At 41.2% G+C, this 23313-nt stretch overlaps 1 protein-coding gene across 1 annotated transcript in view; it reads left to right on the top strand.

Annotated features, from left to right (window-relative positions):
• Positions 1-23313, top strand: part of THSD7B (thrombospondin type 1 domain containing 7B) — a 1185627-nt gene that overhangs the window by 110272 nt on the left and 1052042 nt on the right. The window contains exon 5 of the mRNA XM_079925246.1: positions 8240-8446. The gene's annotated coding sequence lies outside the window, so the exon portion shown is untranslated. The remainder of the gene's footprint in view (positions 1-8239; positions 8447-23313) is intronic.

The following is a 23313-nucleotide window of genomic DNA, read 5'->3' on the forward strand; positions in this document are numbered from 1 at the left end:
GATTTCATGCAGGTAGTATCATAATGCTGTTTAGTAAATTCGTGAGCATAACTTTTTTGTCTGTCATATTAACATGGTGTGTATACACTTCTCTGCATCTTGCTCTTCTCAGTATCATGTAGCTAAGAATGGATCTAGATCATGATTTCTGAGCCTCAGTGCTACTGACATTTTGGGCTGGATAATTTTTTGTCGTGGAAGGGCTGTCCTGTGCATTGTCGGACGTTTAGCAGCATTGCTGTCCACTACCCACTAGATCACAGCAGTGCCTAGCCCTCCCAAACGTGTCTCCAGACATTGCCATATGTCCCTGGAGGACAATAATTGTCCCTGGTTGAGAGCCGCTGATCTGATTCTTTTCAATAGCTGCATAATATGTCACAGTGTGGATATGCCACTTTTTGTGCAATCATTCCTTTCCTGGTGCTCTTTTGATTTGTTCCCAGTATCTTTCTTTGCCTATTAATTTTATGATTTAGATGATGCTACCTTTGGTCCCTGGTTATCACTCAGAAAACTGAAAAGTTTGCAGAGATAAAACCCATGCCTCTGCCTTTGCAAACAGCATTGGATGTTCCTGGGCCTCACTCACTTTATTCCCGAGTGAGCCTGAAGAGGAACCATAAATGAGCAAAGCTGATGACTGGCCTGTGACACATTGGGAAGCCAGCCCCATCTGTCGTGAGCAGGTGATTTTCAGCCCCAGATGATGGCAGCCAAGCGGGAATAAAGCCCAGTGCTACCAAATATTCTAATCAAGAGAAGCTGGAAATCTGTATTTTTATGTAAAAAAGTCCCACTTTTTTTAAGGTTGGAAACTAATTTTTTGGAAAACACTGTACAGGTCATATACAGCAGGTCACCAGCCCAAACCTGGTCTACTGGTGGCCAGTATGCAACCTCCAAAATAGATATCTATCACTGATTGTGATCCCTGTCTTCCTGGGATTTCAGTCCTTTGAATAGTCACTAATGGTGAGAATCTCATACAGCTTTTTGGCGGTGAGTGTTGACATTTGACCCACCTTGTCTGCAGTGATGCTTTCCTCATGCCAGGTTCCCATCCTCTTTTGGAGAGACCCCATGCTCCAGTAGCCCATGTTGTCTCCAAGTCCAAACGCTATCTGAGCCACCCTTGGTGCTTGGGGGCTGCTGACTTACATGTTCTCAGGAGAAGCAGGGTCAGTGCTGCTTGGTGCCTCAGAATTTTTCTCTCTCCAGCTTCAGAAATTCTCTCCACAGTGCTTGGGGTAGCTCAGTGGGAGAGTGTGTTTCCTGGGGCTTGGTGCCTTTAGCAGCATGGAAGCTACACATCTTTTTGGAATTTGTTGTTCATTTAGAGAGCATATGGCTAATTTATTTACCTGGTTTTCCTCCCAGATAAAATTTTAGAATCAGAAGGGACATTGGTAGTCTCTCAGTGCGGTACTTTCATTTCACAACTGGGGAAAGCAAGGCTCAGAAAAGGGAAGCGACTTAGCAGGAGCTCTGCAGCTAGTGCTGAGGCAGTGGCAGCCCTCCTGTCTCCTGCCTTCCTCTCCAGGGTGTCTTTACCAGAGCCTCTAAGGAATCTTTCCAAAAAATCCCCTTTTTCGATTTCTACTTTTCAGCTGACTTGTCTGGTTGTCCATGTTTCTATGAGCCATCTCTGGGAGGCGGCACTTAGGCGTGGGTGTTAATTTGAGTTTTTGCCGAGCTAATTAACCTCCTCCTACCTCAAGTCTTTTAAGACAATAGCCTTGTTCTTCCCTTCAGGTATCGTTTTTAAAAGGAGGATTTTGGCTTGGGAATAGATTAGAGGACGATTTTGTGGTGCTCTATTAGCTGAAAACTAGATTATACCAGAGTTGAGATGCTGCCTCAGTAAATTAGATACTGGGCTGGTGATGATTTTGAAGACACAGAAGCATGTGATCACTAGCAAGCTTTAGGTGGGATTGGGTCGATGGATAACTTGCCCTTTTGGTTGGAAATATGTTGCACTGTGGTTCCTGTGGATTCAACTTGCTGGTTTTCTGCACCCACAGCTGGCAACAGTTCTTAGCTGCTTAAGAAGGCAGGCGTATCAGGCAGCTTGGGAGGAATGCCATGTGTTGGAATAGGCTTTCATCCCAGTGCCCACTCTGCTGCCAGGATGCTGTCAGCACAGTCTGAGAAATGCTTTAGGGACTTCCCACCAGCTTGACACCTGTGTTGGCCAAAGTCAGAACCCTCCGGAATCTGACTGCTTGGCAATGGTTGCAACAGCAGAAGGGATGGCATTGGAAGACACACGCCATTCCAAGGAGTAGAAAATGTGCCGCCTGAGAGTCTAGAGACCTGGATTCCTCTAATCGCTTCAGTTCTCTGAGCCTCAGTAGACTTATCTGAAGCATAGGGACCAAACTAACTTGCCTTTTCCATCCCTCAGAGATGCTATTGAAGGCAGTTGTGTGGATGTGCGCACGTGAGCACACGCACACACAGTGTGTGTTTCTTATGGGTTGAACTGTGTCCCTCCAAAATTCACATGTTAAAGTCCTAACTCCCAGTACATCAGAATGTGACCTTATTTTCACAAAGAGTTGTTGCAGATACTGTTAGTTAAAACAAGATCATACTAGAGTAGGGTAGACCCCCTAATCCAATATGACTGGAGTCCTTATAAAAAGGGGACATTGGACACAGCCATGCACACAGGGGAAACATGATGTGAAGAGTCAAATTATGCCACTACAAGGAACTAACAGAAGCTAGGAGAGAGGCCTGGGTCAGATCCTTTCCTAGCACCTTGAGAGAGAGCATGGCCCTGCTGACACTTTGCTCTTGAACTCCTTGCCTTTAGAACTGTGAGACAAGTTTCTGTTTACCACTGTTTGTGGTACTTTGTTATGGTGGTCCTAGAAAGCGAATACGATATGTATATATAAATATATACATACACACACACAAAGTGACTTGAAATATTAAGGCTCAACAGCAATTTATACTGTATCTCGGGCTAGTATAAACCTGGTCGCGGCAGCGTGGTGTTAATTTGTTCTTAATAGTAGTCTGGGCTGATGATGAGGCTTAGATAGATGGGTGGACAAACAAGAAAGTAAGATCCCTGCGGGCAAAGACTGTGTTAGTTGTACCTGGCACTTTATGGTTAGTACGCAGCCCAAAAATCCAGCCCCCAATTTTGGTGCTATTTGTTGAATGGATTAAATGTGATCAGAGACATTATCGGGATCATACTTTCTTACTTTTCCATTTTTATTGAGAGAAAATTTATATAACAAAAATTCACCTTTTTAAAGAGTACAATCCAGTGTTTTCTTTTGTTTGTTTTACTATGTTCACTAAATACGTATTCACATATATTCTCATCAATACTTATTTTGTTTGTTTATTTTTGATAGTAGCCATTCTAATGGGTTTGATTGTTGTTTTGATTTGCATTTTCTGAATGATTAGTGATATAGAGTATCTTTTCATGTACCTATTCGCCATCTGCATATCTTTGGAGAAATGTGTATTCAAATCCTTTTCCCATTTTTTAATTAAATTGTTATTTTTGTCGTTTAGGAACCCTTTATACATTCTGGGTGTGAATCCTTTATCAAATTTGTAATGTGTGAATATTTTCTCTCATAGTTTAGGTTATCTTTTCACTTTCTTGATAATATCCTTTGATGCACAAAAGTTTTTAATTTTGATGACATCCAATTTATTTATTTTTCTTTTTTGCTTGTGCTTTTGGTATCATATTTAAGAAACTGTTGCCTAATCCAGGGTCAGAAATAATTACACCTGTTTTCTTCTAAGGGTTTTATAGTTTTAGCTCTTACATTTAAGTATTTGATCCATTTTGAGTTAATTTTTGTATATAGTATAAGGTAGGGGTCCAACTTAATTCTTTTGTTCGTGGCTCTTGGGTTGTCCCTCCATCACTTGGAAAGACTATTCTTTCCCCACTGAATGGTGTTGGTGTTGGTGTCAGAATCATTTGGCCATAGACACATGGGTTTATTTCTGACCTCTTAATACTATTTCATTGATCCGTATATTCATCCTTATGCTAGTGCCACACTGTTTTGATTATGGTAGCTTTGTGGTAAGTTTTGGAATTGGGAAGATTGCATGCAATAATTTTTTCTTTTTTTTTCAAGATTGTTTTGGCTAGTGAGGCTTTCTTAACCAGCAGGGACAGCTAGGTCTTGGCCAAGAATATGAGTTCAGCAAATCTGTAGTAAGATAGCTATGCCCTTCAGAACTGAAGACTTTCTATCTGCCCTTAATAATAGCTCTGACCTAGAAGAGAACCTGGCCACGCCAGAGCAGTGGAGCTCTTGGTGACTGAAGCAGCTAATCAGTTTCATTCTTTTCCTTGGGTTTGTGTCAAGTCACCTTCAAAATCAAAGATGTCATCTCACTTTATTCTTCAAATATATATTTTAAGCAGATGGAGAAAATGTGTTTATGCTCAATCTAGAGGTGGGGAAAATGAGTAACAGAGTTAAAAGACTTGTTTAGATGACAAAGGCATAATATTTACTAGAAGTGGGCCCCCTTATCTCTCAACATTGTATACTTCTTGTGTAAAAAAAAAGTGTATTTTAAAAAAAATTTCATGAACAGTAGATGTTAACTATAAAAAGATAACTATAGAAGAGAAGAAGAAGGAGCAAGAAGAGGCGGAGGAAAAGGCTAAAAGGAAGAGGAAGAGGAAGAAGAAGAAGGACAAGGAGAAGGAGGAGAAGCTGGGGGACGAGGAGGGGAGAAAAATTACCTATAATAGCATTACTGAGAAAAGAGCTGGAAATTGGGGATTCCCCATTGGACCATGAGCAGTGATATGCTGGTAAATGTTCAACAGTTGCTGAAATGGAGTTGTCCAGAAAAGGTAATGCTTGATATGTGTTGTTTTCCAATTTCTATTGTGTAAAGTCTCTCCCTATGTCTGGTTTTAAGCTCCCTATGTGACATCACTGAACATGGATTTAGGAAGAGATGCACATAGTCAAGTCTCATGAACCCATGCCAGGACACCACTGAGGGTATTCTAGTTCTTTGCTGTTCAAAATGTAGTTTCATGAACCATCATAATTGGCAGGACTTGAGAGCTTCTGAGAAGTCCAGAATCTCAGGATCTACCCTGACTTAGGGAATCAGAACTAGCATTTTAACAAGATCCTCAGGTTCTTCTATGGACGTTAAAATTTGAGTGGCATTGCCTTAGAGCCACACTGTCGTATGTGGTAGCCGCTAGCTACATGTGGTTATTGAGCACTTGAAATGTGCCTAGTCTGAATCAAGATGGTCAGGAGGTGTATAATACGCACCCAATTTTGAACACTTAGTGTGTGTCTTACTCAGTTTAGGCTATGATAACAAATTACCATAGACTGAGTGGGTTACATTTTTAAGCTTAGAGTGACCAGGAGAACTCCTCACCTTCCTTTATAGGAGAAGGGATCATTTTTATCCCTTTAGCCTACTTAAGATTGCCAGTGGAAATCCCAAGGTTTAAAGTCTCATCTGCATATTAGTGTAGAAGTAGCAGAGAATAATGGAACAAATATTGGCTTGGGAGACAAAGTTCCAACATTGTCAATGGCCAGCTGTTTATCTTGGGCAGGACACTTAATCTCTCTGGGTTTTTGTTTCCTTAACTGTGAAATGAGGGGGCTGGGGATCACATATTTAATAAATGACAGCCAGCACCGTCACCACCCTTCTCCAAGACTGAACTGTAAAGGGAAAGAGCAAGAATCATTTGGTTAAATTAGTTCATCATATTTTGATTGGATGCCTACCACACATGGGACATAAAAGGCAATATGAAGTTCCCTGAAGCATGTAAATTGGGACGTTTTGTACCCTAAGGCGGCAGAACGCTCCAGAGTCCTCGGTGTCATTCTCTAGGACAGATGATGCGTGGCCACACGTCCCTCTGTGGCCTTTGCGATCTCTCCTGCGACGTTTCTTTATTCCACGCAGCAGCACATCCTGGCCGCACATTGGGTAGCTGCTGAATGGGGTTGATTCCCCGCCACTGCCAGTCCGAACCCTCATATCCCCACTCCTCTGGTTTCTACAAGCACCCGAAGGAGGCAATATGTTTAGTGGAGTGTCACCTTCATCTGATGCCTGAAATATTAAAAATGGATTTGGGATATCCATGGCCTATCAGTACTGTGTTTGGTCACAGATCAAAGTTTAGCTGCTATTTGCCCAAATGTCTAGAAATTATTATATTATCAGAGGGGAGAGTGGTATACCTGTCTGGTAGGAATGGGGATCACTTTACGTGCACTCACTTTTCTCAGACAAGGAACTCATAGTCAGGAATCTGGGTAGAAGGAGCTCAGAGTTCTTTCTTGGGAGCTGACAGCAGTGAATTAATAAATATCAGGTAGTTGATTTATTGCCTTCTTGCCTTCTTCCTTCCTTTTATCCCACCATTTTGATTTGGGTTCCCCTGAAAGAAGAGACTTGAGAGTAGGCTGTGGGATCACCTCCCATACAAACCCACTGCAATAAGGGTGCAATAAGTCAATTACCTGATATTTATTAATTATCATGCATCACATAATGTGCCACCATTGTTTAATCATACATGATTATTAGATGTTTAGAGTGCTTCCAATTTTGGATTATTATAATCAAAGGCATGATAAACATCCTTGTACGTAATTCTGTGGGCTTTTCATCCAAATATTTCTTTAGAATCAACCCTTAGATTGGGAATTGCCGGGATAAATGATGTGAAAATTACAAGGCTTTTATTCAGTGTGCCAAATTGCCTTTCAGAAATGTTGTATGCACTTACTCCCCTATCAGCAGTGTATCGGCATGCTTGTCTCACGAAAGTTAAGTATCATGACAATATATACACAGTATGCGTCACGGCTGTAGACTGGCTTGGTCTAAAGTTAGCTACCAAGTAGGGAAATAAAAAACACTCTAGGTATTACAGAAAGAGGGAGTGTAATACAGACACTGGTTGCACAGGTGAAGGGGTAGCTGGGAAGCCAAACGGGATGCTGTGGACTGAATTGTGTCTCTCCAAAATTCATATGTTAAAGACCTAATCGTCAATGTGATAGCATTTGAAGATGGGGACTTTGGGAGGTAATTAGGTCTAGATGAGTTCATGAGGGTTGGGCCCTCATGATGGGATTAATGTCCTTATAAGAAGAGACATCAGAGAGTTTGCTTATTCTCTCTTTCTAACATGGACCAAGGAGAAGAAAGGCCCTGTGAGCACACAGCAAAAGGCAGCCACCTGCAAGCCAGGAAGAGGGCCCTCACCAGGAACCAGATCGACCAGTACTTTGACTTTGGTTTTACTATCCTCCAGAACTGGGAGAAATACGTTTCTGTTGTTGAAGCCATTGTGTTTATGATATTTTATTATGGCAACCTGAGCTGACTAAGACATAGGCTAACTCAGAGATTACAGTTGGAAGGCACTGCACTTCCTAGGTTAGAAGGACGATGGAGAAGGCAGCGTTATCAGAGTCTAGGGCCTGGAGTTATCTGAAAGAGACTGGAACCCTGGCAGCTTGTCTTTGGTTGGTGGAATGACAGAGGAGGTGCGGCCTGAGCAAGAGAGAAGTGGGGAGGAACAGCCTGACCTTTTCCCTCCCTCCTGTTCTCCAGAATTCCATCCGAGCCTTCCACTAGCAGAACAGTGTGAAAGAGCTGATGCGGGAGCATGGGCAAGCTGCAGGGCTGTGGACCGTGTGACACAGAGTAGAGCAGGGAAGGGTAGGGATGGATCTGAGGACACGTGTGTCCAGGAGTGCAGAGGATGTTTTGTTTGGCTAGCACAGTGTCTTTGAAAAGCTCTGCTCTCTTGCCTCTGGATGGGTCATGGTCTTTCAGGTTAGGTCAGGCACGGTGCCAGTACAAGGTATTACACAGCTGCTTTAACCCTGCTTTCATTGATAGATGATGGAAGGCAGGTGAGGGCGTTTTAAGAGCGGAGACAATATGGGGAAAGGCATGGGGGCTGGAATGGTACGCCACGGATGCCAATCTCTACACTTCTTCTTAGGTAGCCTGGACCTGCAAAGTTATAATTTCTAAAAGACAACAGCCCTTGACTCTTAATATTCCATTGTAAAATCCAGAGAGTGAGCAAGTTGCAACGTGTGTGTGTCTGTGTGCGTCTTCTGTTGTGTGAAAATCTGTTCCCTGTGCATCTGAAGCGGATTAGGCGGTATGACATTCACGTGGGCTCAGCCTCATTCTTTGTAAATCGTTACAGCTGTTTAGAGAGACGGCGGGTACGTAATGACCCTTGACCCTGCGTCCCATTACTGACGCTCGCTAGTCCGGGAGCCGAACCCGTGCAGCCGCCATCTCTTCGAGCCCCCGGCCGGGGGGAACCCAGCCGATGTGTGATGTCTCACAACGCGGAGAGAGGAAACGCGGACGTCTGAGAACTTTAACCAAGGCCAAGAGAAAGGGCAAGGTTAGTCAGTTTGGCGGGGACGGGCTGGTGAGATCCAAACTGCAGGCTTCGGAGACTTCCTGCCTGCCTGAGCGTGGTGCAGTGGGGACTCGCGCAGGGCTGCGTCTGCCTGGAGAGGCCGGGAGCGCCTCGTTCTGAGTTAGGCGGGGTGCTGTGTGGCGGCTCTCCAGTGCCCAGACTGTGGGGATTCTGTCCTTATCTCCAAGCCTTCTCGTTAAACTCAGCGTGTCCCGTTCGTATATTTCCAAATGCAGAGATAAGTAGGCATTTCAGCTGCAGGTTGCACCCGTCCTAACTACCTTTTCTCCGCAGGTGGTTCCTGTGCTCCATTTTCACATCCTATTTCGGTCTCCATGTTCCCATTCAGTTGTGCTCGTTTGTCTCTGTTATTTTGCAGTAGTCTCTTGCTTTGGGGTGACCTGGGTTGGCTTGAGGAGAGCAAGATGTGGCGATAGTTATTCTAACTGGCAGTGGTTACGGGGGCCACAGACACGGATGCCTCCAGGGCAGGGTGGTCCCAGGAGTGGGTTAAGCAGGCGAGGGGAGGAGACCCACCATGCCCATCTGAAGGGGGGAACTCTCGGCCTGAGTGGCTTACAGGCAGTGGTTGATCAGGGTCCACGTTTCTGGTTTTGATACATTTCAAGAAAACTTGGAGACGTCTGTGAACATTTTTAAAGATGAGAAATTGTAAAACTTTTAAAAAACAATGTGTCAGCTATAGAATCCACTTCTGTGGTCAAAATCTGGCCCAGGGACCAACAGCTTGCCTCTTTGACTCGGGGAGTGTGTCCTGTGCCAGGCGCACGGAGCTGTGGGCAACACCAAGGTGAGTGAGACAGTGCTTGTGTCCCGAAGGGACTTAAGTGGGGCAATGTAACTGGAAAACCCAAGACGTGCTGTAGAGAGAGATTCCAGGAAGTGCTGTGAGTGCCCCCACTGGAAGAGGTTTAATGAAAATATTTGTGTGGTTTTAACATGAAATATTACTTCCGCCTTAAATCATTGAACTTCAAAATAGAGGAAAACCTTCTCTGCTGTTCTTAGTGTTCAGGGTACTTGACGGGCTTAAAGGTGAGATCACTTTAATAATGAGGCTTTTAGTACTTCACTAAATAAATCCCCTTGAGGAGATGACAGACTTTACTGATTTCCACTCTGGAGCGTTCCAGTGAAATTCCTGTGTACAGAGTGACGTAGGATTTTAAAAGATCACTTTTAAAGAGGTAATCCTTTAAGATGTGTGTACACGATCGGCAGCCCGACCATTCTAGAACTTCCCAACTGTGGAGCTTGGCGGGTCATGGCAAAGCCAGACCTGAAGAGACATCTGGGGCAGGGCTTTGCCTGGGGGCAGATCCAGCTTGTCCAGGTAGTGAGAGAGAGGCCAGAGCCAGCAGGATTATCCCGTTATCCCTGGGCCTCCACGGCACTGGGCTCCTACCTCCTGCCAGGGCTCTTCACAGGCTGTGTTACAATTATCTGTACTTTCCCTCCAGCAGGACCTGAGCATCTCGGGGCAGGGCCAATATTGTCCTATTCTAGTGCCTCACAGACCGCTGGTATAAAGAGACTTACTGAATGTCAGTTGAATGAATGGGTGAATGATAAATTGAATAAAACCTAAGCAGGTGTATGGCATCAGGGAGGTCCAGCAAGAGGTGGTAGTGCTGGCTGGCGGGTGGTGGGGCGCCATGAAGGGCAGTTTGGAGCTGCAGTGTGTGGAGACCCCAGCCTGTGAATAGAGGGTAACGTCAAGAGCAGTCCCTGGCTTCAGGGCGAGGGCGGGTCACCAAGGCAGGACTCAGTAGGAGACAACACAACCTGGATTGAGGTAATGGGGCTAAGGAACAGAGGACAGCTGTGGGGCAGCGGCGAGCAAGGGTAAGAATGGATGCTCTGACATCTAAGAAATTCAAGTTCAAATCTCGGTTCTACCTTTTCCTCACTGTGACTGTGCAGTAGACTTGACCTCTCTGTGCCTCAGTGTCCTCATCTCTTGAATGGGGGTATACTGTTAGGAAGATCAAATGAGATGTTGTGTGTGAAGCACTTAGCGCGGTGCCTGGCAGAGAATGATTAATAAAAATAGAGATAGGGCTTGATTAGTAACGGGATACTTGACACTGAGATGTTCTAGAGGTAACCAGGAGCTAGGGAATCAATCTCAGGTGTTTTGAGACCTTCTCACCCTCACCCCAACCAGGGTTTTGAGAATACATACTGTATTTCAAAAGCTTCCAAGGAGATCCTGATAACTCCCTCTCCATCCCCTCTTCCTTAGATCACTTGAATTTTTGTTTCTTTAGATCACCCTCCCAAAGCCAGTGTAGGTCTCATCATCTTGTTACGAGATTTTACAGGAGGTGAAGAAAAATAGCCCCAGCTTGTGGGGACGAAAAGGATATCGAGGCAGGTAGAGCTGATGCATCCAGAAGACAGAGCACACACAGGCCTGGGGCCCACGATACTTTTAGGGACTCACGAAAGTGTTTCAAGTTCTTTCACAATAAGAAAGAAAATAGAACTCTCAGGTTGGAGAGAATGTTTTAATAAATATCAATTAATATATTCATCTTTATACTGATGTAGTCATAAAATATACATTTAACATTTTTTTAATGAAGGAAGTGGCCTACAAAAGCAAGTGAGTAAAGTACACAGAAGCCGTCCATTAAGTCATAGTGTGGTCCTGGGGACGGGGATCCCAGCAGGTTATTACACCGGTAGTTCTCTAAGGGGTATGGGAAGAACCTAGAAAGTTGATTAAAATGCAGGTTCCTGGGCCCACATTCCAGGAAGTCAGATGCAGCCTGTGGTGAGCCTATGAATCAGCATTTTAACAGAAAACTCGGTCATTCTGCAGCATGCTGGAGGAGCCTTGAGAAACCCAGACCCCACTGTCAAGTCAGTTGTGGTCCTGTAACAGGTGGTATGGTTGCAGGGTGCTGGAGGATGGGACCCCACTGTCCAAACTGGCAACTCCACCAAAGCGTCAGTCAACCCAGCAAAAGGTGTTGTCAGTTCAGCAGGCGAGTCCATCTGATTCTGTAGCTGGAATAACTGCTGGATTGATCAGATTTTTCTCTTGCCAGCTGCAGGTTAGGGGCTTTTATCTTATACCTATAAAGAGAAATGGTTGAAGCAGCTTTTCTGTAAACTCATGTGGTAGGTCATTGAGAGACGTTACTTTGCATTTAAAACCCAGCTTCAAAGGTGATTTTACAAAATAATTGCATGGAACTTCTGCATTAAACAAGGGCATTTACCTTGGGTGCTGCTTTTGCTCCAGTCTCTAAGAATAAGCAGTTTTCTTTAATTAATATATGATTTCCTTTAATTACAGCAGTTAGCTTGAAAGGTGATAACTAAATAAAATTTTATCCTGCAAAATCTATAGAGTAAAAGTGACATTAAAATAACATTAACGCTGTAGGAGAGGCTCAGTAGAGGAGCAAATAGGCAGAAAATGGACGCATCCCTCACCTTAAAGACTTGCAGCCACACGGTGTCAGGAGAGGGGCAATTCTTATCTGCATTTCCTTGTGTTGGTGACTCTTTCCAGTAAAATTCAGTAGTCTTTGAATATTGCTTTGTCACTACTGTTATTGCTGCATGAATGATTCCCTTTACTTTCATGGTTTTTCAGTAGAGTTTATCATTGGGATTTGAGGGTGACTCATCTGAGATTAAAGGCAATTTCCATGAGTTGGTTCTGAAGCGAAAATCTAGATAAGCGGCTTCTCACCTTAACAGTTCTGTCTCTTTTCACAGAAAATATTTTGTAATGACCCCTTCACCACCCTGAAATGATTTTCATAGATGATATCCTCTACCTACTCATATTCATAAAAAATCCATATATAATAAAGAGAAAATATAAAAGATAAGTAATTTATAATACATTAATACATATTTCAAAATGTAAATGCTTAGGCAGGACTATACTGGCAGACATAATGAAGTTGTCAAGTGCTTACCTCTTTACACACCTTTAAAGAATCACTTTGAATGTGATTCTTCACATTGTGTGTTCTATCAATAACTCAAATACCCAAAAGGCATTACTTTCATTCATAGGAGTTTTTTAAAAAGCCTTAATTTTTTTTAGAGCAACCGTAGGTTCACAGAAAAATTGAGGGGAAGGTACCGGGACTTCTTATTTACTCCCTGCCCCGACACATGCATAACCTTCTCCATTATCAACATCCTCCACCAGTGTGATACTTTCGTTACCATTGATGAACCTACATTGACACATTACATTCACCCAAGTCCATATTTACATTAGAGTTCACTCTTGCTGTTCTCCATTCTGTGGGTTTAAACAAACGTGTAAGGGCTTGTGTGCATCATTATAATGTCATACAGAGTATTTTCACCGCTCTAAAAACCCTCTGGGTTATTCCTAGTCATCCGTCTCCCTTCCTCCCAGGCCTGGCAACTACTCATCTTTCTACTGTCTCCACAGTTCCGTGGTCTCCAGAATGTCACATAGTTGGAATCATATAGTATGTAGCCTTTTCAGATTGGCTTCTTTCACTCTGTAGTATGCATTTAAGGTTCCTCCATGTCTTTTCGTGGCTTGATCACTTACTTTTTAGTGGTGAATAATATAATGATAATAATGTTACACAGTTTCTTCATCCGTTTACCTACTGAAGGACATCTTGTTTACTTCCAATTTTGACATTTATGAACAAAGCTGCTATAAACATCTGTGGGCAGGTTTTGTGTGGACATTTTAACTCCTTTGGGTAACTACCAAGGAGTGTGATTGCTGAATTGTATGGTAAGAGTATGTTTAGTTTTATAACAAACCACCAAACTGTCTTCCAAAGGAACTGTACCATTTTGCATTCCTATCAGCAATGTATGAGAGTTCCTGCTGCTCCGCATCCTCACCAGCATTTGGTGTTATCAGTATTCTCGATTTTTGTCATCTAATAGATAGATAGTGGTATCTCATTATTGCTTAGTTTGCGTTTCCTTGATGACATACGCTGTGAAGAACCTTTTCATATGCTTATTTTCCACCTATGTATCTTCTTTGGTAAGGCATGTGTTAAGGTCTTTAGTCTATTTTTTAATCAGGTGATTTGTTTTCTTATTGTTGAATTTTAAGAGTTCTTTGTATATTTTGGATGATAGTCCTTTATCAGATGTCTTTTGAAATGTTTTTCTCCTAGTCTGTGGCTTGTCTTCTAATTTTTTAAAAAATTCTTTTAACATTGTTTTTCACAGAGCAGTTTTTAATTTTAATGCAGTCCAGTTTATTAGTTATTTATTTCATGAATCATGCCTTTGATGTTATATCTAAAAAGTCACCATCATTTCCAAGGTCACCTAGGTTTTCTCCCATGTTATCTTCTAGGAGTTTTATAGTTTTGCACTTTTCAATTAGTTCTGTGATCCATTTTCAGTTAATTTTTGTGAAGCGTGTAAAGTATGTATCTAGATTCATTTTTGTGCATGTGGGTTTCCAGTTGTTCCAGCACCGTTTGTTGAAGAGATTATCTCTGCTCCATTGTATTGCTTTTGCTCCTTTGTCAAAGATCAGTTGACTCTATTTATGTGGGTCTATTTCTGGGCTCTGTATTCTGTTCCATTGATATGTGTCTATTCTTTAACCAATTCCACACTGTCCTGATTGCTGTAGCTTTATAGTTAGTCTTGAAGTTGGGTAGCATCAGTCCTTCAACTTAATTCTTCCCCTTTAATAGTGTATTGGCTACTCTGGGTCTTTTACCTCTCCATATAAACTTTAGAATTGCCTCTCCATATAAACTTTAGAATAAGTTTGTTTGTATCTGCAAAATAACTTGCTGGGGTTTGATTGAGATTGCTTGAAATGTATAGACCAAGTTGAGAAAAATGGATATCTTGCATTTATTCTTCATTCATTTTCTGAAATGATGAAGGATATCTTAGTCTGCTTGGGCTGCTATAACAAAATATCATAGACTGGGTGTCTTAAACAACAGACATTTATATCTCAGTTCTGGAGGCTGGAAGTCAGAGATGTGGGTGCCAGCATAGTTGGATACTGATAAGGTCTCTCTTTCTGCCTTTCAGGCAACTGCCTTCTTGCTGTATCCTCACATGGTGGAGAGAGAAAACATGCTCTCTTGCCTTTTCTTATAAGGATATTAATCCCACCAGGAGGACTCCACCAACATGACCTCAGCTAAACTTAATTACTTCCCAAAGGTCCCATCTCAAAATAGTAATTGAAGGTTAGGGCTTCAACATAGGAATTTTTGGGGAGACATAATTCAGTCCATAGCAAAGGACTTCTGGTAAAGTTTCAAATAAAGCAGTTTCCCTGGTAGTTGTGTTCCTGCAAATGCAGTGTATGTCAAAAATGGTGCAGAAATACTTGTGTCTCCATAAAAAACAATTAGGTTCTAGGCTCAGATAATTTCAAGCAAGATTTCACCTTCATTATGTGAGCTACTGCCCTTAATTTCTCTTCTCAACAAATGCCAGTAGCATCAAAAATGCCACAAGTTTTCAAAACTTACCCTGTTAAGAATCACTGGAATAGATGGAAAAAAAAAAAAAAAGGAGCACATTATCAGCATAGAACAGAAAAGAGAAGAGAGAAGGCAGTATGCTAACACTTATTGAATGCCAGGGCACAGATCACAAACTTAAAGATGGAATGAGATTTTGTTCTCAAAAACCATTTATAAAAATTGAATTTGAATGCCAATCTGCCACAGTTTTTATCACCTTTTATGACTTTACATTTACCATGCTTTACTTATTTGTGTTACCCTCCAGTCTCCTACAGATATTTGTTTTTGCTGGTCTATGGACTCAGGAGCTGAGTATCCATCCACCTGTTTAATCCCTATAACTACCCATCCAAGGAGGAGTTCTATGGCCTCCATTTTTTTTTTGGTGGTACGCGGGCCTCTTACTGTTGTGGCCTCTCCCGTTGTGGAGCACAGGCTCCGGACGCGCAGGCTCAGCGGCCATGGCTCACGGGCCCAGCCGCTCCGCGCCATGTGGGATCTTCCCAGACCGGGGCACAAACCCGTGTCCCCTGCATTGGCAGGCGGACTCTCAACCACTGCTCCACCAGGGAAGCCCCATGGTCCCCATTTTATAATGAAGAAACCAAAGCTTAAAGAGATTAAGTAACTCATCCACTATCACACAGCTTGTAAGTGTAGAGTCAAGATTTACACCTTAAAAAAATGTTGTTTAAACTAAAAAAAAAAAAAAAACTGTACTTTTTTCATAACACATTCACCAGAGATACATCCCACGTCTTCCTGTGAAGACGCAGCTCTTTGGTGTTGATGTTGGAGAAATGCCAGCTATGTGAGCCTTGAAAATGGTGCCCTGATTTCTGACACTGATATCTGGGATGAGTGAGTGGTGGTCCTTAAACAGGTGACATGTGATCACAGGTTTGATTGTTCCAAGGGAGACCCCCAAAACATTTAACTCACATTGCATTTCTTTTTTTTTTAATGATTAAAAAAATAATAATTTATTTTTTGGCTGCGTTGGGTCTTCACTGCTACGTGCGGGCTTTCTCTAGTTGCAGCAAGTGGGGGCTGGTCTTTGTTGTGGTGCGCAGGCTTCTCATTGTGTTGGCTTCTCTTGTTGCGGAGTGTGGGCTCTAGGTGCACAGGCTTCTGTAGATGTGGCGGGTGAGCTCAGTAGTTGCAGCACACGGGCTTCAGTAGATGCAGCACATGGGCTCAGTAGTTGTGGCACGCAGGCTCTAGAGCACAAGCTCAGTAGTTGGGGCGCACGGGCTTAGTGGCTCCGTGGCATGTGGGATCTTCTAAGACCAGGGATTGAACCCATGTCCCCCGCATTGGCAGGAGGATTCTTAACCACTGCGCCACCAGGGAAGTCCCTCACATTGCATTTCTTACCTGCTGAGTTTATCCACTCCTGTTTAAGCAGCCCGACAACATCTCTAAAGATTTTTCTCCACGCTGTGCTCCTGTAAATAAGTAATTTATCAAATTAAACCTTCCATCAAAGAGTTCAAAGACATGCTATATCAATGGCCCCTCAGTGAGTGTCTGTTCTACGCAGGGATCCTGGTGAGGCAGTCACCTCCTATCAACACTTGCGACTGCTGAGGGTCTTGTGATTTAAGAGGCTTTGGATGAACTTAGGTTTGCGATTCATTTGAACAATCCCAGTCTTCTGACTACATCCTAAGGGTTAATTCTTTGGAATTCAATAATGTACTGCAAAACATGATAAACCACCCATTTCCTTGGGTTTTGCTGTAATTATCTTTGGGAGATAAATCTCACGCGTATGAGAAGGCAAGGTTATAGGATGAATGGATGGTTTTTATTTATCCTGGCATTTGGGGCAGTAATAACTGTAAAGTTCATTGATCGAGCACCTGAGCCGTATCAGGTTCTACAAAGATACTAGAGTGACCATGCTTGTAATTCAGGTCCCTGTGTCCCTGGTCATAGCTGGCTGGACCAGGGATGGACACCTGACCTAACTTGAATTTCCTCTGAGATTTTGCATTTGTGACTGTGAATGGATAGTCAATGTTTATTCTTGAACTTGAAGACATTTGGGGGGGTATGTATGGGAGAGAGGGTATTTTTCACACCTGAGGGAAGAGGTATAGAATGAGGTTCAGGGTCAGAGCGGGCGGCGGTAGGAGCCTGTGCAGCTCCAGAGAGACCAAGAAACTTCCTGAAGCACCACCTTGTTTCCTGAAAGTGCTCCAGTTGCTGGCTTTAGTCCCAGGAATGCACGTAAAGCTTTTGAGGTTAAGTGAAATCACTAATATTTAAAATAAATTCACTTTTTTTTTTTTTTGCTTAAGTCTGAGTCATTTTTCTAGAACGTTCAAGCAGACAGTTTCTGACTCAAACAACTAGGTTCTTAAAATACATCATTTTGTTTAATCCTTTCAACAACCCTGTGAGGTAGGTAATGTAATTTCTGTTTTGCAGATGAACAAAGTGAGGCTCAGCGCTATTAACTTCCCCAAGGTCACACAGCTAGCAAATTACGAAGCCAAGAAGTTAAACCCACAAAAATTCCTTGTACATCTTTACTTATGTTAAAATAAGCCCTTATGCTTGTGGTTATAGTTCCAAAACATGTGTGCTATATTGCTTCATCCTCATGTTGCTTTGGGGAAAGGGATATTTTGCAGATGGATATAGTGTGGAATGGTTAAGCAAGCCATTGAATCTGAACTTATATATTTATATGTATTTATATATTATATATGTGTATATACATTTCAATTTTTAAAAATTGAATTATCAATATTTCATACATATAAAAACATAGGTAAGTAAGGTGTGAAGCCAAGTGGAATAAAGATCTGTGCAGGACACTATGTATGAAGTGAAATGTTACTAACATGATGGAAACCTCCCATATCCCCTTCCTGATCATATCCCTCTCCCCACTGGCCCAGGACAACCAATGTTCTCCTTGGAGTTTATCATCTTCTTTCTTTCCATTATAGTTTTATATAACTGATGTATCTTCAACAATATATTACTTAGTTTTGTTCCTGAACTTTGTGTAAAAAAGTGCTGTATGTATAATTTTCCAACTTGCTTCTTTCACCCAACATTATATTTCTGAGATTCATCCATAGTCATGCATGTAAGGGTATTTTATAAATTTTCACCTCTATAAAGCATCCCATTGGATGAATAAGCACAGTTTATTCATCCACCCCCTTGTCAGTGAACTTTTAGTTTATTTCCAGTTTTTTGCAATCATATACAATGCTCCTGTGAAAAGCTTGAATTTTGCCCTGGGGCATGGGTATGAAAGATTTTCTTGAGTGCATCCCAAGGAGTAAAATTTGCTGTATCGTAGGGAGGTATCTCTTCGACTTTACGATAAACTGTGATCCAAAGTGATTACACTCTCATCAGCGGTCTGTAAGAGTTCTTATTACTTCACATTCTTGCCAACTCTTGGTATTGTTTGGTTTAAAATTTTCACCAATTTGGTGGCTAGGAAATGGTGTACCAGTTTATATCCTTTACCCACGTTTCTATTAGCCTGTTTGTCTTAATCATACTGATGTATAAAAGCTCTTGTATATACAGCATGTCCCCTACATACGAACGAGTTCTGTTCCAAGAGCATGTTTGTAAGTCCAATTTGTTTGTTAAGTCCAACAAAGTTAGCCTAGGCACCCAACTAACACAATTGGCTATATAGTACTGTACTGTAATAGGTTTATAATACTTTTCACACAAATAATACATAAAAACAAACACAAAAATAAAGAGATTATTTATTACCCTTTCCCTACTTACCTGAAATGTTCCTTCCACCATATATCAAGTTTCCATATATTTGTGGTTTTGTTTCTGAATTTTGAAAATTATTTAATGGGTCAGTTCATCTCTCTCTCTCTCAATATGTGTAGATATAAATGATGAGAGATAGGAGAAGCTTTGTATTGTCATGAAATCCAGTAAATTCCCCTATGTTCTTTTTCTTAAGATGTGTTGAGTCAGCTAGCTATTCCCCAAACCTAATTCCGCTTTTCCCTGGGCATGCTGCCGGACTTCAGTTCGCAGCCTCTCTTGCAGTCAGATATTTACAGGTCAATTAATATGTGTCACTGATGGAGTGCAGCAGTTTCCGTCTGTACTCTATCCTCATTGGCCAGTTAACTGTGGGGGACTTCGAGTCCAAAGGACCACATGGAAGACTGCCAGCTGGTAAGATCAGCAGGTCCACCCATGCCGGATTCTTACATGAGAAATAAGCCAGCCAGTGAAATTGTGCATCTAATGTGTTTGTTATAGAAACTAACAATACCCTAATTAATTTTTGTATGATGATTGTTTTGGCCTTGATCTTCAGTATAAAACTTTTGAATCAGCTTTACAGATGCATACATACACTAAATCTGTTTGGATTTTAATAGAATTTTATTAAATCAGTGGAAAGAACTGATATATTTATGATAGTCTTCCTATCTATGATTATAACTTTCCATTTACTCTTTTCAGATGCCATTCAATAAATTTCTCAACTTTTATTAAATTTATTCCAAGTTACTTTATATTTGGTTGCCATGGCAAATCTTTTTAAAACAAATGATCGTCTTTTTCTTATTTGGTGTTTGTGTATAGAAACACAGTGTTTATAAAGTGAACTTTTGTGCTGTAACTTTACCATACTCTCTTACTAATTACAAACATTCTTTTAGTTTTTTTGGGTGTTCTATATAGAAAACCATGTCATTTTCAAAAACTGAAGATTTTGTTATCCTTCTTTTTGATTCTCTGTTATCATTTTTCCTTGTCTTATTAAACTGGCTAGGACTTTCAACACAGTGTGGGATAGAAACAGTGATGTAGGGCAACCTTGACTTGGTTCTTATTTTAAAGGGAATGTTTCTAAATTTTGAACCTGAAGAATGATGTTTGCTATAGGTTGCTTGTAGTTGTGCTTTATTAGATAAGGGTAGTTCCCTTTATTTCTAAGTTTCTAAGCATTTATATTAAAATACTGAATTTTATCCAATTTCCATCATCTATTGAGATAATCATACATCATTTCCCTTTTACTATATTAGTGTAGTGAATTTTTTCGAGTTAACATGGAGGAACATTTTCTTTTTTTTATTAATTTTTATTGGAGTATAGTTGCTTTACAATGTTGTGTTAGTTTCTGCTGTACAGCAAAGTGAATCAGTTATATGTATACATATATTCCCTCTTTTTTGGATTTCCTTCCCATTTACGTCACCACAGAGCATTGAGTAGAGTTCCCTGTGCTATACAGTAGGTTCTTATTAGTTATCTATTTTATACATAGTATCAATAGTGTATATATGTCAATCCCAATCTCCCAGTTCATCCCACCTGCCCCCTTGGTATCCATAAATTTGTTGTCTACATCTGTGTCTCTATTTCTGCTTTGCAAATAAGTTCGTCTGTACCATTTTTCTAGATTCCACATATAAGCAATATTATACGATATTTGTTTTTCTCTTTCTGACTTACTTCACTCTGTATGACAGTCTCTAGGTCCATCCCAAATGTGGATGAACATTTCCTAATGTTAAGACAAACTTACAAGATGCCTGACTTGGTCTTGATGTATTATATATTTTTAACTTTTTCTAGATTTGGTTTGCCAATATTTGGTATAGGTGTATTGAGTCTGTGTTCCCGAAGGAGGTTGGTCTGCCCTTTTCCGATCTCATGCCTTCTTGTTCTCTTTTCTCCTTGAGGGACCCTGATTAGACGCCCACATCAGAGCTCATCATTCCATCCTCTACGTTTCCTAACATCCCTTTCGTACTTTCCATCTCCTTTTCTCTCTGGGCACATTCAATATAATTTTTCCAGGTTTATAATTTTCTGTTTATCTGTGTGTAACCAGCTTTTTAACCCATCTATTTTTAATTAAATGCTTATACGTTTTATTTTTTAAAGTTTTATTAGGTTCTTTCCCCAAATCTTCCTCGCTATTGCGAGTAATCCCTTTTGTCCTTGCTAATTTTTTTTTGTATAACATTTTTATTTCTTTAAACAATCTTATACACAATTTTTCTATGTGTTTATGTGGTAATTCTAAGTTATGGTTCTGTGGGGATCATATATCTTGTTTATCTGTTCATTTGTTTGTTATATTGATTCTTACTCATGGCAGCCTGTTTCTTGGTATGTTTGGTCTTTTTGTGTGTGTGTGAATTCCTATGTAGCTGAATTTAATCTGAGTTTCTTGAGAGGCCAAGGTTGACCTTCTTTCCTCTGAATAGGGCTTATGTTGGCTTTCAACAAAAGCCAAGGGGTACTAACAACTTTGCTCTAATTCTGTGGCTTGCATTTTTCTGGTCATGAAGATAATATAAACTCAATATCCACACCCATGTGGCGGCAGGTCCGTGTTCACCTGTACACAGAGAAGAAGTGTGGTTTTCATTATTATTCCTAACAATGGTGGCAGAGATGGGCGGATTTCCTTATCACCTCGTTTGCTGCAGACAGAGTATTTTTTTCCTGGCTTACTCTTCCGTTTTGCGGCTCAGGGGTTATGTGGGTACGTTGGTGAAGAGAGCATCTCAGGTCCTTAGATTAAGCTTTGTTCAAACGTGGGCAGTCCTAATCTCTAATTTCCTTCATGGCCAGCCATTGATTCCAAATTGCTGAGTTCTTGGTAAAGGCGTTTGATTGTTTGCTACTCTCATTTTATTCACAAGCACTTTGTTGTGGTTGTTTGTGTTTGTTTTTGCCCTTGGGGATTTCCGTTATTGTGAGCTCAGCAATGTTTTTAACTTCTTGTAAATTTATTCCACATCCATTCAGCATCCTTTCGGAATGGGCCATTAATTTTTGTCAGAGTATCTAGTCCCCCTTCTTGCCAGAAAGAGAAGTCCCAGAGTACCCTTTTCTTTTCTCTTAACCCTGCTCACTAGTTAGCAAGTGGATGAAATCCATTTGTCTTTCCTGCGTCAGAAGATCTGTTTGGGAGTTAATCAAAAGTACACTGAGTTTTGGAAGCCACAAATCCGGGTCTGATTGATTAAAGCACAAATTGGAAGACAGTAAGACTCAGAGTCTACATGGGCCCTCAGCGGATGCATGAAGCAGATTGTGTTTCAGTACCTTCTGGAAGGCAGCTAGAAGAAGCGCTGTTGTGTTTTCTTTTTTTTCTGGAGGCTTTTAGAGCAGTCCCTGAGGTTGGTCTAGCTGCTCGTTGGTTGGTTGGTTGGTTTTGCTTATGTGGAGTCCCAGTTATCAACCTACTCACCTAAACCTTTGGTAGCCAATTTTCCTTAAAAAGGAGCAATAAATCTCAGAAATAGCCTATTTGTGTAATATAACCCAGAACTCCCAAAAGTTAAAAGTTCAGGTAGATATAACTAAAATCCAACAGATGACCTAAAATAAATGTAGCCTTTTCCAATTTCTTTTTCATGTTGAAGTTCATTTTTAAACATCAGAATATGTACTTACGGTAGCTGATTGTGTTCACCCAGCCTTCTGAGGTGGGGGAAGGTAGAAGGAGGGGGAAACTAGAAGAATAGAGAAGTGGGGTGCCCAGGAGGCTGTGCTTGATTTTTTTTTTTTCCTGATCAAATAGGTTTTCTGAAAACAACTAAGCATAATTTTAGAAAACTGTTTTGCAAGGCTGAGTTCATTCTTTTTTTCTTCTTCTTTGAAATATGCTTTGTTACTTCGTGAGATTTTTCCATTATCATTTTTTCACTTCATGAAAATTAGGCCAACAGTACCTTCCTGTCTACCCAATTCCCTTGAAAGTCCAATCCTGATATCCAATAACAATCCAGCCGATTCTAGGAAAACCTTGTGAGGTAAAGATTGAGTTCAGTGGCTAACAAGAGTAAGAGGCAATTCATTAGAAATATAGTATGCAATACTGTATGCTAACACACATACATGGAATCTAAAAAATGGTACTGATGAACCTAGTGGCAGGGCAGGGATAAAGATGCGCGGGGAGGGGGGAGGGGAAGCTGGGATGAAGTGAGAGAGTAGCATTGACATAAATACACTACCAAATGTAAAATGGCTAGCTGCTGAACAGCACAGGGAGATCAGCTTGGTGCTTTGCGACAACCTAGGGGGTGGGATAGGGAGGGTGGGAGGGAGATGCAAGAGGGAGGAGATAGGGGATATATGTATACATGTAGCTGATTCACTATGTTGTACAGCAGAAACCAGCACAACAGTGTAAAGCAATTATACTCCAATAAAGATATCTTTTAAAAAATTAACTGTTAAAAAAAAGAAATACAGTATGCATCTTGTAATTTTACTAAGGAAAGATTCACTATCTGAAGGCTAGCTGAATTACAGATTGTAAGAAAACTTTAAAAACAATGGAATCAAGTGATTCAGAGT

This window comes from Stenella coeruleoalba (genome assembly GCF_951394435.1).
Source record: "Stenella coeruleoalba genome assembly, chromosome: 6".
Taxonomy (NCBI): domain Eukaryota; kingdom Metazoa; phylum Chordata; class Mammalia; order Artiodactyla; family Delphinidae; genus Stenella; species Stenella coeruleoalba.